Source organism: Oncorhynchus tshawytscha, linkage group LG12 (assembly GCF_018296145.1).
Source record: "Oncorhynchus tshawytscha isolate Ot180627B linkage group LG12, Otsh_v2.0, whole genome shotgun sequence".
Classification (NCBI taxonomy): Eukaryota; Metazoa; Chordata; class Actinopteri; order Salmoniformes; family Salmonidae; genus Oncorhynchus; species Oncorhynchus tshawytscha.
Window position 1 is genome coordinate 8,941,027 of NC_056440.1, and position 13,526 is coordinate 8,954,552.

General features: G+C 42.3%; 1 protein-coding gene across 3 annotated transcripts in view; it reads right to left on the reverse strand.

The window, feature by feature from the left end:
- Positions 1-11,969: 11,969 nt before the first annotated feature.
- The window catches only part of LOC112247460 (ectoderm-neural cortex protein 1), a 75,856-nt gene continuing 74,299 nt past the window's right edge, over positions 11,970-13,526 (reverse strand). For all 3 annotated transcript variants that reach the window (XM_042331294.1, XM_042331295.1, XM_024416234.2), the window contains one exon: positions 11,970-13,510. The gene's annotated coding sequence lies outside the window, so the exon portion shown is untranslated. The remainder of the gene's footprint in view (positions 13,511-13,526) is intronic.

Below are 13,526 nucleotides of genomic sequence, written 5' to 3' on the forward strand. Positions count from 1 at the left end.
CCTTAACAGACTCACTGTTCTGTACCTTAACAGACTCACTGTTCTACACCTTAACAGACTCACTGTTCTATACCTTAACAGACTCACTGTTCTACACCTTAACAGACTCACTATTCTATACCTTAACAGACTCACTGTTCTACACCTTATTAACAGACTCACTGTTCTACACCTTAACAGACTCACTGTTCTGTACCTTAACAGACTCACTATTCTATACCTTAACAGACTCACTGTTCTACACCTTATTAACAGACTCACTGTTCTACACCTTAACAGACTCACTGTTCTACACCTTAACAGACTCACTGTTCTGTACCTTATTAACAGATTCACTGTTCTACACCTTAACAGACTCACTGTTCTACACCTTAACAGACTCACTGTTCTGTACCTTAACAGACTCACTGTTCTATACAGTAACAGACTCACTGTTCTATACAGACTCACTGTAAATTGTTTCATGATGTGGTTCGGTTGACCGTTTTTTTGCAGAGGCAGTTCCAGTTTAGGGCCTTAATTGATAGCACAGTCATTGGCAGAAACTCTGCCTAGTTCTAAATCCAAACACAATGGTATCTGCTGCTCTCCATATGCCAAAGACTGAGACTGGGAGCTGGGCCTTATTCTTTAATGCATACCGTAGCAAAACCTTTTACAACGGAAAACTTAATTTTTTTCCTTTATTTGGACAAGTCCAGGTTGTCCCTTTGTTGTTTCAATGCTTTTTATTCCGTTTGGTGCCTAATGAGCATGACCCTGCACTGTGCCAAGCAGCAAGACTGAGAGCTGGTGACAGGTTTCCATTCAGCATAGTATGGTGTTTTGCTGCTGAATACAGAAAGGTGAACAGTAGAGCGATGACGGGTTTATGATGACCGCTGTATCTGTTAGGGTTTTAAAATGACATGGTTTATGACATTTACGCGGTCGTTGAAAGGTTTCAGCAGATCAACAGTTGCTAACGAACTGAGCACAGTAGTGTTACATATGTATCATAAAATATAAAAGTGTTGTGTGGTATTGGACAATAAAGACATATTCTTCTTCGCCAACGCTCAGCCTCTGTAAGGCCTGCAGTATGACCTTCCTCAAAGCCTGCAGTATGACCTTCCTCAAAGCCTGCAGTATGACCTTCCTCAATGCCTGCAGTAGTGGAACAGACAGAGACATGCTCTATGAAAACTCAGATAGATACAAGGTGTGAAAGGAACGTTAGTATCCACTCACGAACAACTCCCCCTCCTCCAACCTTCTCTAGTATCCACTCACAAAGGCATCAGACATTATGCACAGTTTCCCTTTCTGTTTCACTCAAAGCCCAAAATTAGGGGGAAAGAATTGGCCAACTTTAAATGAAGGGAAACCCCACCGAGGAATCACCCCTCCTCCAAGGGCCTGCTGGTCTCAGAGCTCTGGGGTCTCCAAAGACCCCTGGAACTCCCAGGGGCTGAAAGAGGGGGTCGCTGACCTTTGATGTGGTGTGGGATCGAGGGGTGTGTGTGTGTTGGGGGGGGGTCAGTCCAGAGCCTTAACGCCCCTGACCGATCACAAAGCACTAAGCTGGTCAGTGGTCGTGGGACTGGGATTGAGTGAGTCCAGCACTCGGACACACACACACACACACACACACACAGACACACACACACGGACACACACACACACACATCGGTGGAATGTTTGGGTGCAAGCATTTCAAATTCCTCTCCATTCTGCTCCTCTCATCTTATCTGGCTCCCAAACCAATGTTACTGACAGATGTTACAGACAGATGATACAGACAGATGATACAGACAGATGTTACTAACGGATGTTACTAACAGATGATACAGACAGATGTTACTAACAGATGATACAGACAGATGTTACTAACAGATGATACAGACAGATGATACAGACAGATGTTACTAACAGATGATACAGACAGATGTTACTAACAGATGATACTGACAGATGATACAGACAGATGATACAGACAGATGATACTGACAGATGTTACTAACAGATGATACTAACAGATGATACTGACAGATGATACAGACAGATGTTACTGACAGATGTTACTAACAGATGATACAGACAGATGTTACTAACAGATGATACAGACAGATGATACAGACATGTTACTAACAGATGATACTGACAGATGATACTGATACAGATGTTACTAACAGATGATACAGACAGATGTTACTAACAGATGATACTGACAGATGATACAGACAGATGATACAGACAGATGATACTGACAGATGTTACTGACAGATGATACTGACAGATGTTACTAACAGATGATACTGACAGATGTTACTGACAGATGATACAGACAGATGATACTGACAGATGTTACAGACAGATGATCCAGACAGCTGATACAGACAGATGATACAGACAGATGTTACTAACAGGAGGCGAAGTAGATTAGAGTCATATTGATGGCTTATATGACATTAGATTACATACCTTTGTTGGCTCAGAATCAAATGGGATTGAATGAGCCATGCCTTTCCTCATACACAGACAGACGCAGACACACACAAACGAGCAGCAATGCACACACACACACACACACACACACACACACACACACACACACACACACACACACACACACACACACACACACACACACACACACACACCTTCTCAGTCCCTCAAGCCTTTTTATTACATCAGTCATTCAGTGAGTCAGCCCCTGCCTGTAGCTCTCCACTAATTGTTATTTATTTTGCTCTCCAGACTCATCAATTCATCTACATACCAAAGCAGCATTTTTGACATATCAACCATTCAAGTCACAGGCTATTCACATACAACCAATCAGAGCATTCCGCCCAGGGTTGGTTGGTATCAGTATCTACGCCCATTCACACACAGGTCACACAGCCCCATACGTGGTGTACAGCCATGAATCGGGACGAAAACAGGTCTTGTCCGTGACGTCATCTCATCTTTATTTCTGACCGTGGTCACAAATACTGTGCCAGATATCTCACCACCTCTTCGGTTCTGACTTGTGGTCTGATATCCAAAATGGAAACCTAAATGTCTGCAATCTATTAGATGTCTCTTTCTCCATAGGGATATACAGAACATAGATTGAGGAAACAAATTTCTACCAGGCCTTCTGACTCCTGACTGTCCAACTGGCATTCTATTCACTATAGGCTGCACTACTTTTGACCAGGGCCCTTAGCAGTGAACTATATAATATATGGGACAGGGTGCACTATTTTTGACCAGGGCCCTTAGCAGTGAACTCTATATATATATATAGGAGACAAGGTGCACTACTTTTGACCAGGGCCCTAAGCAGTGAACTATATATATAGGAGACAGGGTGCACTATTTTTGACCAGGGCCCTAAGCAGTGAACTATATATATAGGAGACAGGGTGCACTATTTTTGACCAGGGCCCTTAGCAGTGAACTCTATATATAGGAGACAGGGTGCACTATTTTTGACCAGGGCCCTTAGCAGTGAACTATATACAGTATACTGATGTTACAGACAGTATACTGTATATAGAGAATAGCGTGCCATTTAAGATGCAGTCCAGGTTAGCTAAAGGAACAAGCTGACCTATCAGGAGTCTGGTAGCTGTTAACATTCCAACAGGCAGGAAATTCTACTTCCTGATCCATTCCTGTTCATTGATCCAAACAATGAGCATCCCTGTGGTTTTTAACAGGACCTCATAAGTAAACCTTACTGTGTGTGTGTGTGTGTGTGTGTGTGTGTGTGTGTGTGTGTGTGTGTGTGTGTGTGTGTGTGTGTGTGTGTGTGTGTGTGTGTGTGTGTGTGTGTGTGTGTGTGTGTGTGTGTGTGTGTGTGTGTGTGTGTGTGTGTGCATGCTTGCGCACGTGTTCAGGTTTCCTCTTGTGTACCACAATACCATATTAGCCTGCTGAGTTACAGCCTCACAATACCTTGGGAAACAAACCCACGTATTCAGTTCTCAGACAAGGGTTCTCGTCATGCGAGCGTTGTTCACCAAACCACCTCTCGGCTACAGTGGCGTGATATCCTTACATAACCTCTCTCAGTTGACTTAGACTCTCCTGAATCCTCATTATGTTCATAATGTCAAACAAATTCCTGCAGAAATATCATCATTTTAAATGCCATTCATGTGATGTCACCCCTCTGTCATTGTCCTACAGGCTTTGGTCTTTGTTCTAGTTTCCAGATTAAACTCGTCATGATGGGTGATTCTGTGCATAGAAATACACTCTGTTCTATTTCTACCCTTATAACTGCTGTTCCCTCCCATCTATTCTACATACTGCTTCTGTTTTGGAGGTGGATATTCAGCCTGGGGCCCAAAGGTTAACATAGGGCATAGGGATTGAAACTGGTTAAGGTTAGGGTTAATGACTGAACACTAAGTTAGGGTTAGAGTTAATGACTGAATACTAAGTTAGGGTTAGAGTTAATGACTGAATACTAAGTTAGGGTTAGAGTTAATGACTGAATACTAAGTTAGGGTTGGGGTTAGAGTTAATGACTGAACACTAAGTTAGGGTTGGGGTTAGAGTTAATGACTGAATACTAAGTTAGGGTTAGGGTTAATGACTGAATACTAAGTTAGGGTTGGGGTTAATGACTGAATACTAAGTTAGGGTTAGAGTTAATGACTGAACACTAAGTTAAGGTTAGGTTTAATGACTGAACACTAAGTTAGGGTTAGAGTTAATGACTGAACACTAAGTTAGGGTTAATGACTGAATACTAAGTTAGGGTTAGAGTTAATGACTGAATACTAAGTTAGGGTTAATGACTGAATACTAAGTTAGGGTTAGGTTTAGGGTTAATGACTGAACACTAAGTTAGGGTTAGAGTTAATGACTGAATACAAAGTTAGGGTTAGAGTTAATGACTGAATACTAAGTTAGAGTTAGGGTTAATGACTGAATACTAAGTTAGGGTTAGGGTTAATGACTGAATACTAAGTTAGGTTAGGGTTAATGACTGAATACTAAGTTAGGGTTAGGGTTAATGACTGAATACTAAGTTAAGGTTAGGGTTAATGACTGAACACTAAGTTAGGGTTAATGACTGAACACTAAGTTAAGGTTAGGTTTAATGACTGAACACTAAGTTAGGGTTAGTTTTAGGGTTAATGACTGAACACTAAGTTAGGGTTAGAGTTAATGACTGAACATTAAGTTAGGGTTAGGGTTAATGACTGAACACTAAGTTAAGGTTAGGGTTAGGTTTAGGGTTAATGACTGAACACTAAGTTAGGGTTAGAGTTAATGACTGAATACTAAGTTAAGGTTAGGTTTAATGACTGAACACTAAGTTAGGGTTAGGGTTAATGACTGAACACTAAGTTAGGGTTAGAGTTAATGACTGAATACTAAGTTAAGGTTAGGTTTAATGACTGAACACTAAGTTAGGGTTAGGGTTAATGACTGAACACTAAGTTAGGGTTAGGTTTAGGGTTAATGACTGAACACTAAGTTAGGGTTAGAGTTAATGACTGAATACTAAGTTAGGTTTAGGGTTAATGACTGAATACTAAGTTAGGGTTAATGACTGAACACTAAGTTAGGGTTAGGTTTAGGGTTAATGACTGAACACTAAGTTAGGGTTAGGTTTAGGGTTAATGACTGAACACTAAGTTAGGGTTAGAGTTAATGACTGAATACTAAGTTAAGGGTTAATGACTGAATACTAAGTTAGGGTTAATGACTGAATACTAAGTTAGGGTTAGAGTTAATGACTGAATACTAAGTTAGGGTTAATGACTGAATACTAAGTTAGGGTTAGGTTTAGGGTTAATGACTGAACACTAAGTTAGGGTTAGACTGAATACTTAATGACTGAATACTAAGTTAGGGTTAATGACTGAACACTAAGTTAGGGTTAGGTTTAGGGTTAATGACTGAACACTAAGTTAGGGTTATTGACTGAACACTAAGTTAGGGTTAGGGTTAATGACTGAACACTAAGTTAGGGTTATTGACTGAACACTAAGTTAGGGTTATTGACTGAACACTAAGTTAGGGTTAGGAGGGCATCCAAAAGCATTCAGAATCTGCCGGCTGTATTGACAGCCTTGTATTTCTGCATGAGTCACACACGTGATCCATGGGGGAAAATAACTGAGCTCTAGAACAGGTAGTCAAGTCTGGAATGATGCAGCAGTTCCTGACTCTGTTTCATATTTAGGAGGGCATCCAAAAGCAGCTGCTTTTGACAGCCTTGTATTTCTGTTCCTGCAAAATAACTGAAGGGTGGTCAAGTCTGTGATGTGTGTTCCTGACTGTGTTTCATATTCGTGTTTACTCTGTTCCTGCAAAGAAGGGTGGAGTGTGTGTGTGTGTGTGTGTGTGTGTGTGTGTGTGTGTGTGTGTGTGTATGTGTGTGTGTGTCCATGTGTGTCTTAGCCTAACCTACAATTAAACTGGCATGTCTACCTCTTCCTGACATCTTTAGTATGTTGTGTTGTGTTATAGGAATGTGATGTTAGCGCCCATCTTCCTCCTGTCACCGTGGATTCATCCCAAAGGGCACCCTATTCCCTACATAGTGCACCACTTTTGACCAAGGCATCTGCCAGGTTACCAATTGGGACGAAACCAGCGAGTTTTAGACAGGTGAGAAACCTCCGAATGATCTCCTTCCGTAAGCTTAACGCATAAACACCTTTCGTGTGTTCACATGAGATTATAAAGCATTCCAACGAAAACATTTGTGAAATGATTTGAGGCCATTGGTATTTCATTTGATTATGACTAGTAGGACTGCACCCAAAAGAAGCATTCAATAGATCATACTCACAACAGGTTAAACAACAGACGTAAGACAATGGAAAATACAATCCTACCGTGTGAAATATTGTTCCAGGTACATTTAGGGTAAAAGAGAAAAAAAACTCTTATGTTTATTAGCAATTAGCATTTCACATTATGATTTTTTAAACATATATATATATATATATATATACACAGAAAATGACAATGATTTCTAGTAGACCAAATGGAATGGATACATACACAGGATGACATGTCATTTCTCCTGCACAATGATAATCTTCTAGTAATAGTACATCTTCAACCGGTCAACAGAACTTTGGCGTAACTAAGGAAATACTTTTGACCCAATGGGTGGAATCCCCTGTTATCTAAAGGAGCCGTTGTGAAGTGTTGTTTTGCGTTGTTTTGTGTTGTGTGATGGTTGTGATGTGTTGTGTGATGTTGTGATGTGTTGTGTGATGGTTGCGATGTGTTGTGTGGTGGTTGCGATGTGTTGTGTGGTGGTTGCGATGTGTTGTGTGATGGTTGCGATGTGTTGTGTGGTGGTTGCGATGTGTTGTGTGATGGTTGTGATGTGTTGTGTGATGTTGTGATGTGTTGTGTGATGGTTGTGATGTGTTGTGTGATGGTTGCGATGTGTTGTGTGGTGGTTGCGATGTGTTGTGTGGTGTTGCGATGTGTTGTGTGATGGTTGTGATGTGTTGTGTGATGGTTGCGATGTGTTGTGTGATGTTGTGATGTGTTGTGTGATGGTTGCGATGTGTTGTGTGGTGGTTGCGATGTGTTGTGTGATGGTTGTGATGTGTTGTGTGATGGTTGCGATGTGTTGTGTGATGGTTGTGATGTGTTGTGTGATGTTGTGATGTGTTGTGTGATGGTTGCGATGTGTTGTGTGATGTTGCGATGTGTTGTGTGATGGTTGTGATGTGTTGTGTGATGTTGTGATGTGTTGTGTGATGGTTGCGATGTGTTGTGTGATGGTTGCGATGTGTTGTGTGATGGTTGCGATGTGTTGTGTGATGGTTGCGATGTGTTGTGTGATGTTGTGATGTGTTGTGTGATGGTTGCGATGTGTTGTGTGATGGTTGCGATGTGTTGTGTGATGGTTGTGATATGTTGTGTGATGGTTGTGATGTGTTGTGTGATGGTTGTGATGTGTTGTGTGATGTTGTGATGTGTTGTGTGATGGTTGCAATGTGCTGTGTGATGGTTGCGATGTGTTGTGTGATGGTTGTGATGTGTTGTGTGATGTTGTGATGTGTTGTGTGATGGTTGCGATGTGTTGTGTGGTGGTTGCGATGTGTTGTGTGATGGTTGTGATGTGTTGTGTGATGGTTGTGATGTGTTGTGATGTGTTGTGTGATGTTGTGATGTGTTGTGTGATGGTTGTGATGTGTTGTGTGATGGTTGCGATGTGTTGTGTGATGGTTGTGATATGTTGTGTGATGGTTGCGATGTGTTGTGTGATGGTTGTGATGTGTTGTGTGATGTTGTGATGTGTTGTGTGATGTTGCGATGTGTTGTGTGATGGTTGCGATGTGTTGTGTGGTGGTTGCAATGTGTTGTGTGATGGTTGTGATGTGTTGTGTGATGTTGTGATGTGTTGTGTGATGGTTGCAATGTGTTGTGTGGTGGTTGTGATGTGTTGTGTGATGGTTGCGATGTGTTGTGTGGTGGTTGTGATGTGTTGTGTGATGTTGTGATGTGTTGTGTGATGTTGCGATGTGTTGTGTGATGGTTGCGATGTGTTGTGTGATGGTTGCGATGTGTTGTGTGATGGTTGCGATGTGTTGTGTGATGGTTGTGATGTGTTGTGTGATGGTTGTGATGTGTTGTGTGATGGTTGCGATGTGTTGTGTGATGTTGTGATGTGTTGTGTAATGGTTGCGATGTGTTGTGTGATGGTTGCGATGTGTTGTGTGATGGTGTGGGGGTGGACGGGCATCACCTTACAGAATGATAGAATTATTGTGGGTTCAATCTTGAAGAAAAAGACTCGACATAGGACACAACAAAACAACAGCCGACTGCACAAGACTGTTCCTTGTTTGTTTGTATTTTTATTGGAGTTGTTTTGAATAACTTGCCCAGACAATGCAGTTGAAAATGAGCCGGTTGGCTAAAACCGTCACTTTTACTGAAACGTTGATTAACCTAGAGTCTAAAGCCAGGGGAGGGGGGGGTTCTACTAAGCTATAAGGAATTGTTTAAGAAGGTCATACAAAGGATCAATTAGCTATTGTATTTTATATTTTAAGACCCCTTGAAGGATTCCAGAAATATACGTAAAAAAACATATTTTGGGCCTTACTGCTAATGGCCCATACAAACACATTGAATAACAGATTCACTATATGGAACAACAGATAGTCTCCCCCAAAATAATCTAAAGGAAGTTTGTGTCTGTCATAAATCTGAGAGATATAAGAAAGATCAGGAAACATTTTTATTTGATTTTACATGTACTTAACCATTTTTTTTAGCACTAAACAGTCTCCATATAGACTTCCATAAATGTTTTCAACTGGTACCAGGGACCATCAGATGAGTCTTGTGAGGACAATGGGCGTCTTAGAGCAAAACAACCTACATGTATGTATTTGTGAGATGTGGAAGTGTGACATGGATTGAGATGCATCTACAGAAAATAATTATTGGGTAGGGTGACTGGGTTATTGGGTAGGGTAACTAACTGGGTTAGTGGGTAGGGTAACAGGGTTAGTGGGTAGGGTAACTAACTGGGTTAGTGGGTAGGGTAACAGGGTTAGTGGGTAGGGTAACTAACTGGGTTATTGGGTAGGGTAACTAACTGGGTTAGTGGGTAGGGTAACTAACTGGGTTAGTGGGTAGGGTAACTAACTGGGTTATTGGGTAGGGTAACTAACTGGGTTAGTGGGTAGGGTAACTAACTGGGTTAGTGGGTAGGGTAACTAACTGGGTTATTGGGTAGGGTGACTGGGTTAGTGGGTAGGGTAACTAACTGGGTTAGTGGGTAGGGTAACAGGGTTAGTGGGTAGGGTAACTAACTGGGTTATTGGGTAGGGTAACTAACTGGGTTAGTGGGTAGGGTAACTAACTGGGTTAGTGGGTAGGGTAACTAACTGGGTTATTGGGTAGGGTGACTGGGTTAGTGGGTAGGGTAACTAACTGGGTTATTGGGTAGGGTGACTGGGTTAGTGGGTAGGGTAACTAACTGGGTTAGTGGGTAGGGTAACAGGGTTAGTGGGTAGGGTAACTAACTGGGTTATTGGGTAGGGTAACTAACTGGGTTAGTGGGTAGGGTAACTAACTGGGTTAGTGGGTAGGGTAACTAACTGGGTTATTGGGTAGGGTGACTGGGTTAGTGGGTAGGGTAACTAACTGGGTTATTGGGTAGGGTAACTAACTGGGTTAGTGGGTAGGGTGACTGGGTTATTGGGTAGGGTGACTGGGTTAGTGGGTAGGGTGACTGGGTTATTGGGTAGGGTGACTGGGTTAGTGGGTAGGGTGACTGGGTTAGTGGGTAGGGTAACTAACTGGGTTAGTGGGTAGGGTAACTGGGTTAGTGGGTAGGGTAACTAACTGGGTTATTGGGTAGGGTAACTAACTGGGTTAGTGGGTAGGGTAACTAACTGGGTTATTGGGTAGGGTGACTGGGTTATTGGGTAGGGTGACTGGGTTAGTGGGTAGGGTGACTGGGTTATTGGGTAGGGTGACTGGGTTATTGGGTAGGGTGACTGGGTTAGTGGGTAGGGTGAGATTGAGTGTCTTCAGACTTTTTGACAAGATGCAGACTGTTAGAATCTAGATTCAGGCTCATGGATTTCAAGATTAATCCATGTCAACTGCATATCAACGTGAACCTAGCCCGTAGTAGGAATGTGTTGGAGAGGGGTGTGATCACAGAAATACCAAGCTGAAACACACTGCAACACAGAGACAGTGAAACAGGACAGTGAAAGAGACCGAAGCATTAGGCTCCCCAGTTAAAGATGCCCTGTGCAGTACATTTCAGGCTGAACCATTCTCCCTTGGTCACAATTTGTTTGGCACATCGTATTCCTAATACTTTTAACACTCAGCCTTTAGAATGATTACGTTGTTATGGGTACAGTAGGACATCAGAGAGTTATTATTTTTCTTTTTGTGTACTTTAATAACAAGACGTGTCTTTATTTTGGTGAGGTCTTAAAACATCTCATAGCCTTTATGTTCTAGAGACAGTGAGCCAACCACTGAACTGGAGAGCAACCTGCACACTGAAGACTATGGCAGCGTCTGAAATGGAGCCCTCTGCCCTATATAGTGCACTACTATAGACCAGAGCCCTATTCGCTATATAGTGCACTACTATAGACCAGAGCCCTATTCCCTATATAGTGCGCAACTTTTGACATAGAGCTCTGGTCAATAGTAGTGCGCTATATAGGGAATAGGGTTCCATTTGTTGCTTAGCTAAACCTACAATATCTCTTCAGGGTCTACATTTTATTTGGCAAGCCTCCAGTTAAATTAAAAGCAGAGGAAGCTCCTCTTCTACCATGTCTACAAGGAATGGGGATACTCCCAGATCAGAGGAAGCTCCTCTTCTACCATGTCTACAAGGAATGGGGATACTCCCAGATCAGAGGAAGCTCCTCTTCTACCATGTCTACAAGGAATGGGGATACTCCCAGATCAGAGGAAGCTCCTCTTCTACCATGTCTACAAGGAATGGGGATACTCCCAGATCAGAGGAAGCTCCTCTTCTACCATGTCTACAAGGAATGGGGATACTCCCAGATCAGAGGAAGCTCCTCTTCTACCATGTCTACAAGAAATGGGGATACAGATCAGAGGAAGCTCCTCTTCTACATGTCTACAAGGAATGGGGATACTCCCAGATCAGAGGAAGCTCCTCTTCTACCATGTCTACAAGGAATGGGGATACTCCCAGATCAGAGGAAGCTCCTCTTCTACCATGTCTACAAGGAATGGGGATACTCCCAGATCAGAGGAAGCTCCTCTTCTACCATGTCTACAAGGAATGGGGATACTCCCAGATCAGAGGAAGCTCCTCTTCTACCATGTCTACAAGGAATGGGGATACTCCCAGATCAGAGGAAGCTCCTCTTCTACCATGTCTACAAGGAATGGGGATACTCCCAGATCAGAGGAAGCTCCTCTTCTACCATGTCTACAGATACAAGGAATGCTCCCAGATCTTCTTCTACCATGAATGGAATGGGGATACTCCCAGATCAGAGGAAGCTCCTCTTCTACCATGTCTACAAGGAATGGGGATACTCCCAGATCAGAGGAAGCTCCTCTTCTACCATGTCTACAAGGAATGGGGATACTCCCAGATCAGAGGAAGCTCCTCTTCTACCATGTCTACAAGGAATGGGGATACTCCCAGATCAGAGGAAGCTCCTCTTCTACCATGTCTACAAGGAATGGGGATACTCCCAGATCAGAGGAAGCTCCTCTTCTACCATGTCTACAAGGAATGGGGATACTCCCAGATCAGAGGAAGCTCCTCTTCTACTATGTCTACAAGGAATGGGGATACTCCCAGATCAGAGGAATGCTCCTCTTCTACCATGTCTACAAGGAATGGGGATACTCCCAGATCAGAGGAAGCTCCTCTTCTACCATGTCTACAAGGAATGGGGATACTCCCAGATCAGAGGAAGCTCCTCTTCTACCATGTCTACAAGGAATGGGGATACTCCCAGATCAGAGGAAGCTCCTCTTCTACCATGTCTACAAGGAATGGGGATACTCCCAGATCAGAGGCATACATGTGCAAACAATTATTCAATCTCGAAGCAGTAAAATCACACACACAAAAATACCGTAGAAAAAGGCAACAAAGTGACATAATTTTGTTGCAGAATACAAGCAGCAAAAATAAAAACACAATAAGTTAAAAAAATCATCCAGTTCAAACAATAGAATTAGTCCCTGCGTAAGGTAAATAACCCTTACCTTATAAATTACCCAGAAAGAACATTTTCATTACATTTCTCCTACATGACCTGCCAGGGATTGTGAGGTTCTTCTCTGGTTCTACTTTCCTCCTCTTTTACTGGTCTTGTCCCACAGTTGCATGTCAGTAACAACACAGTCAATTTCTGATCTCTCCACTGCCACATGTGCATTTTTTTGGCATGTCTTTAACCACGAGTCCTTATGGGTTATTTTGAAGTCCAAAAACAAGTGGAATTCACATACATTTTAGCAGACGCCCTTATCCAGAGAGACTTACAGGAGCAATCAGGATTAAGTACCTTGCTCAAGGGCACGTCAACAGATTTTTCACCTAGTCTACCTACCTCACTTGTGAGAATCCACGTGACATCGGCTGCATTTACAGTCAGCCCAATTCTTATTCTCTTTCCATTAATTGGTATTTTGACCAAATCAGATCAGCTCTTTTGACAATAATTGCACAAAAGACCAGAATTAGGCTGCCTGTGTAAACACTGTCTTAGTGGCTTGATTGCTCCAAATACACTAGGCCCACAACATATTAGGAATGATTGAGTTATTGAATAGTCTTTAAAGTCAAATAAGGATATACAAATGAAGGAATATAAAGTAGAGATGTATTATATTCATCCTTCATGTAAACACCACAGGTTTCTTTACTCCAATAAGATAGTCCACCTCTGCCTGCAGTCCTTCATGTTAAACGGTAAAGCCTTTCTTGCCATCCTCACAGTGAATATCTGGCACCTTCACAGTCTTTAATCGAATAGATAATCCAGTATAGCGACGAGGCCTAGAGAGACAAGAGA